The sequence below is a fragment of the Peromyscus leucopus genome, chromosome 4 (genome assembly GCF_004664715.2).
Source record: "Peromyscus leucopus breed LL Stock chromosome 4, UCI_PerLeu_2.1, whole genome shotgun sequence".
Classification (NCBI taxonomy): domain Eukaryota; kingdom Metazoa; phylum Chordata; class Mammalia; order Rodentia; family Cricetidae; genus Peromyscus; species Peromyscus leucopus.
This window is the reverse complement of record NC_051066.1, coordinates 57,563,576-57,569,575: the sequence shown is the minus strand read 5'-3', so window position 1 is coordinate 57,569,575 and position 6,000 is coordinate 57,563,576.

The window sequence follows — 6,000 nt, the reverse complement described above, 5'->3', positions numbered from 1 at the left end:
CAGCCTGGCTACAAGTGAGTTCCAGAAAGGCGCAAAGCTACACAGAGAAACCCTGTCTCGAAAAACCAAAAACCAAAAACAAAAAACAAAAAAAAAAAAAACAAACAAACAAAAAATAAAAAAAAAACAAAACAAAACAAAGCAAAATTTCACAGAAGCAAAACATGGGAGTTCTTTTGTGTTGGCCAACCACTCCTTGCCCTAGAGTGTGGTTGATGTCCTCAGTGACACTCCATTGGAGGAAACTGATTTTTGCTTTGAGGGTGGGAAGGAGTGGGGGAGAGAGAGAATGATAGATTACACGAAGTTGAGTTGTAAGGAGGTGGGGAGGATTTAGGAAAAGTCAGGGGATGGAAAAACAGGATCAAAATACAGTGAATGACAAAACAAAAATCTCCCACAACACAGAAAAGCTCCATAGGCTATGGGGCTGCAGGATGCAATTTCCATGTGAAAAAATAAAATAAAATACATAATCAAGAAAACCCCTTCATAATTAGTAAAGAGCATTACATAAACAATTCTCTGTAGTTTCTAGAGAAAGCAAAGCTTATGTATCTGTTGTACCTGTCAAAAATAGGTCAGACATTAATTAGCTATGAATTGAAGAATGGGAACTGAAGGAAACATTCATGGAGATTGGATGGGGTTAGGGGACTATAGAGGAAAATGTAGATACTTGTTGACCAGATGAAACAAGATACAATCTTACCCAACTGATCTTTAGTACTATTACAGTAAACTTCATACATGAATTTCGGAGTCAGATAAGATAAGGGATTCAATACCAGATCTGCTATGGTCAATGGGGTGGCCCTTCTGCAGTTGAAAATTAGTTATCTACATGTCAGTTTTGTTATTATCTCATAGTACAGTGCTTGCTTAACATTCATCTAGGACCTGGGTTCTATCCTCCAGCATTATAAGGAAAGAAAAGTAAACAGAAGGGTTAGAATTACAGAAGGGAAGGGAGGTGTGTGTGTGTGTGTGTGTGTGTGTGTGTGTGTGTGTGTGTGTGTGAGAGAGAGAGAGAGAGAGAGAGAGAGAGAGAGAGAGAGAGAGAGAGAGAGAGAGAACAAGATTATACAACATCTCAAATGTTTCTTCTTGAGATAGGTAGTGTGCTTACTAAAACTTGACACATAGTATAAGTGTTTCTAATAAACACTAACTTAATTTCTATTCCTTATTTTATTTTAATACAGAGATTACGTTAGTTGAAAACATTATTATCATTAAAATCAAGTTTTGCTGCAGTAAACCCATCCCCCAAGAGGCCTCAAATCAATTATTGTACACACACACACACACACACACACACACACACACACACACTATTGAGCTGTTGCCTGCATGTTTATTTGTTTAGGGCTGAACACTTGGAATTGGATTCCAGATCAGGGAGCTCATCTTTGGAGAGGACTAATTCTCCCTCTCCCAGCAGTCATTAATTAATTGACTGCAGCTCTTCATTTAGGGGTAGAGTCTTGTGAAATTTCCCCAACCCATAATGGCATGTCAATTGGTGTTATCATTGTGCAGGTCTTGTTTAGGTGATCATACTTTTGAGATTTCAGTGTGCAGCTTCCCAACTATATCCAGAAGATACTATCTCACAGGAGATGTTCTGGTCCCTCTGGTTCTTTTCAATCCTTCTACTCTCTCCTCCACAATGTTTCCTGAGCTTTCAATGTAGAGATAGTGTTGTAGATGTGTCAACTGGGGGTGAGTACCCCACAGCCACTTATTCTCTGCATTTCATCAGACTCCCTGTCATAGTTTCTACCTACTGCTTAAAGAAGCTTCTTTGATGAGAAGTGAGAGCGACATTTGTCTATGGGTATAAGTAGTAATATTTAGAATGCAGTTAGAAATTATACTGGTTTGGAAAAACTGCAGTAATAGGTTCTTCTCTAGGGTCTATGACCTCTCCAACCAGTTATTTAGCTAGGGTCTAGTACCAGGCAAGACTTCTGTTTTACTGAGTGGACCTTAAGTCCAAATAGATAATTGTTGGTCATCCCCAAAACATAAGTGCTACTTTTGCACCCTTGGGGATATCTTGTTATAGTGGTCTTTGTTGTGGTTGGTAGGCTTTATATCTGGGTAAGACTGTTTTTCTTTCTTGTCAGCTTGTATACCTTCCCATATTATGAGGGCCAGTCCTCAGGTAGGAGGCTTTCAGATCAGTTCCAGCTCAATTCTTTGAAGTCCTATGATGGGGATGTCGTTCTGTATGTTATGAATATGTGTTGCTCTGATTGGTTAAGAAATAAAGCTGTTTGACCAATGGTGAGGCAGAATAAGGTTAGTCAGGACATTCTAACTAGAGAGACAGGAAGAAGGCAGAGAGAGACACCAGCCAGCCGCCCAAGAAACAACATGTAATGGGATGCAGATAAAGCCACAGAAAATATGGCAAAACATAGATTAATATAAATGGGTTAATTTAAGATGTAAGAGCTAGCTAGCAGGAAGCCTGCCATGGCCATAGTTTAAAAATAACATAAGCCTCTGTGTGTTTACTTGGGTCCGAGCGGCTGCAGAACTGGTGGGTGAGATAGATCTGTCCTGACCACGGGCCAGGCAGGACACAGGAAAACTTTCAGCTATAGTCCTATATCCGAAATGTGTGGTGTCTTCAGCTATAGAATCTTACCTTTAAGCTCTGTGAGGCAACCAAGGACAATGGCTATAACCTACATTATTTGGGATATCTCTTCAATTCCCTTGATTAAATGAAAATAACTTTGATTTTTTTTTAGTATGTGTGTGTGGTTCCCTAATGTCTTTTACTCAAATGGATTTGGCTTATTACAGTGTCAGGTTAGTTTGTCTGATAATTAGTTGTATAAAAATTAAGTAAGATTAGTGTGCTAGCTAGTTTTATGTCAACTTGACACAAACTAGGGTCACTGGAGAGGAGGAGCCTCAGTTGACAAAATATGTCCATAAGATCAGGTGTATGCAAACCTGTAGGACAATTTCTTAATTAGTGATTGATGTGGGAGGTACCAGTCCATTGTGAGTGGGATCACTCCTGGACCAGTGTAGGGTTCTACAGAAAAACAGGTTGAAGCCAGGCAGTGGTGGCACATGCCTTTATTCCCAGCACTCAGGAAGCAGAGGCAGGTGAATCTATGTGAGTTTGAGGCCAACTTGGTCTACAGAGGGATTTCCAGGACAGCTACAGCAACACAAAGAAACCTTGTCTTAAAAACAAAAAAACAAAAGACAAGAAACCAACAAAACCAAAAATAAAAGGGGGAAAAAAGGAAGAAAAAAAAAGAAAACATGCAGAGAAAGCCATGAAGAACAAGCCAGTAAGCAGCACTCTTCCATGGCCTCTGCATCAGCTCCTCCCTCCAGGTTCCTGCCCTCTTTTAGGTCTTGTCCTACCTTCTTTTCAAGATGGACTGGGATGTAGAAGTATAAGCCAAATGAACACTTTCCTCTCCAAGTTGCTTTGGTCATGGTGTTTCATCATAGCAATGGTAACTGTGGTGGTCTGAATAAGAATGGCCCCTTAGGCTCATATATTTGAATGCTTAGTCACCAGAGTGGCACTATTTGAAATGGATTAAAGGATTTGGAGGTGTGGCCTTACTGGAAGAAGTGTGTCACTGGGGGTAGGCTTTGAGGTTTCAAAAGCTCATGCCAAGCCTAGAGTCTCCTTCTGCCTTCAGATCAGGATGTAGTTCTCACGTACTTCCCCAGCACCAGTCTGCCACACCATGCCATGCTCCCTTCCATGATGATAAAGGACCAAACCTCTGAAATTGTAAGCAAGGCCCTAATAAATGCTTTCTTTTATAAGAATTGCCGTGGTCATGGTGTCTCCTCATAGCAATAGGATCACTACAACAGCAACCCTGACGAAGGCAATGAGTATCTACAGACTTCTTCTATTGGATACTCTAAGGTATAATCAGCTGCAAGTATTCAAGCTCATATGGAAACCAGGCATGGTACACATGCCTGTAATTTCAGCAGTGACAGGAGGCAAGGCAGGAAGATGACTGTGGTGGTTTGTATGAGAAATGTCCCCATAGGCTCATGCTTGAATACTTGGTCCCCAGTTGTGGAACTATTTGGGAAGGATTAGGAAGTGTGGCCTTGTTAGAAGAGGTGTGTCACTGGGAATGGATGGGCTTTGAGGTTTCAAAAGCTCATGGCATTCCTAGTTAGGTCTCTCTGCCTCACATTTAAGGATCAAGATGTAAGCGCTCAGTTACTGCTCTATCACCATGCCTGCCTGCCGCCACATTCCCCACGATGGTCAAGAACTCTAACGCTCTCAACATAAGCCCCCAATTAAACTAGTTCTTTTATAAGTGGCCTTGGTTATAGTATTTTATCACAGCATTAGAAAAGTGACTAAGACAACCACCAAAAGTTCAAGACTAGCCTGAGCTACATAGTGAGATGTTATTATAAAACAAAACAAAATAAAACAAAAAAAAAAAAAAAAAAAAAAAAAAAAAAAAAAAAAAAAAAAAAAAAAAAAAAAAAAAAAAAAAAAAAAAAAAAAAAAAGCTCTATAGAAAAAAAAAACAAAACAAAATAAAACAACAACCCTTTCTACCCCAAACCACAAAGAAACAAAAGATCATCTGGAAGCATGATAGCCTTTCTTGAAGAATAAGAATTCTGTTCAAATTTATGTGTCATTTTCTTGCTCTGTCTAGATGGTCAGAGTTCCGCCTGAGCTGAGCCCAGATTGTCATTTAGGACATTTTCAGTGGCACTGCTATTTCAGGGGCCTGATCTGGACCTAACACAACTGTCCATAACTCCAGTGCCGGGAGATCTGACACTATTCTGGACTCTGTGTGTACCAGGCTTACACACTATGCACTAACATACATGTACGCTAAAACATTCATACACAAAAAAATAAAAATAAGTGCATCTTGAAAAAAAAATACTGCTATTCATCGAGACAGAATTGATTCCTGGTTTCCCTACAGACACATACTGCTTTCTACCTCCAGGGCCTTCACATTTTCTTGTCTGGCTGTCCCCAAATTCACATCAGCTTTCCCTTCCCAGTTTCCTCTTAATTGTCTCAGGTTCCGACCCCAGCCTCTGGTAAATTTAAATGTTAGCTACCAGCCTGGCAAGTAGCTGAGTAAATTAAATTTCCCAATTAGTTAATAACAGAGTAAATAGCTCAACAGATGGTTTCTGAGATGGAGGGGAGAGAGAAAGGAGCAGGAGAGGGAGAGAGAATATATACATTGAAGGTATGCAGCTCGATGCATACTGCACACTGACAGATAAACTTTTGGTTTTTTTGGTGGGACTAGAACTCTAAAACAATCCTTAAGGAAGATCTATTCTGTGTACTCCCGTGGATATCTGCAAGCTAGCAGATACAGTAGCTTTTTAAAATGTCTTAGAAACTATTTGTTACATTTCATTGGAAAGTTGCTTTGATGAATCCCGTATCTTATTAACCTCAGACTGCCTTTTATTTAGGGTGGTGGGGCATTTTATGATTGATTTAAGTTAATGAATACATTATAAAATTTGCTCATATTAAGTTAAAGCCCCAAATATCCAAGTGACCTGAGTCCCCTGCGGTGGAAGTTTTTTCACTCTAGTCACTCACGTGGAGACACAATTTGTTCATGTTTGAAACCCTGAGTGATCAGGGGTGGACCTGGAGTGTGAAGGGAGGTGTGTGTGTGTGTGTGTGTGTGTGTGTGTGTGTGTGTGTGTGTGTGTAAGTGGAATTGCTTCCAGAAAGGACTGGGGTTTAAGGTGGAGGCTGGGGGCGAATCCTCCTTCACCGAACAAACATTTTTTTTTTTGCCTACCACATGCCAGAGCCCTAATTCGTGTCTCCTCCGGATGGGTGCCGGCCCTTGATAATTCTCTATTCTGATCTTCTCAGGAACTCGAGTCGCCCTCCCTTCCGACCTCCTTCCTCGGAAAGCCGGCCGGAGGCGGGAGCGAGGCCCGGGAGGTGGCGCGGCGACGCCGGTCGAGCGGAGC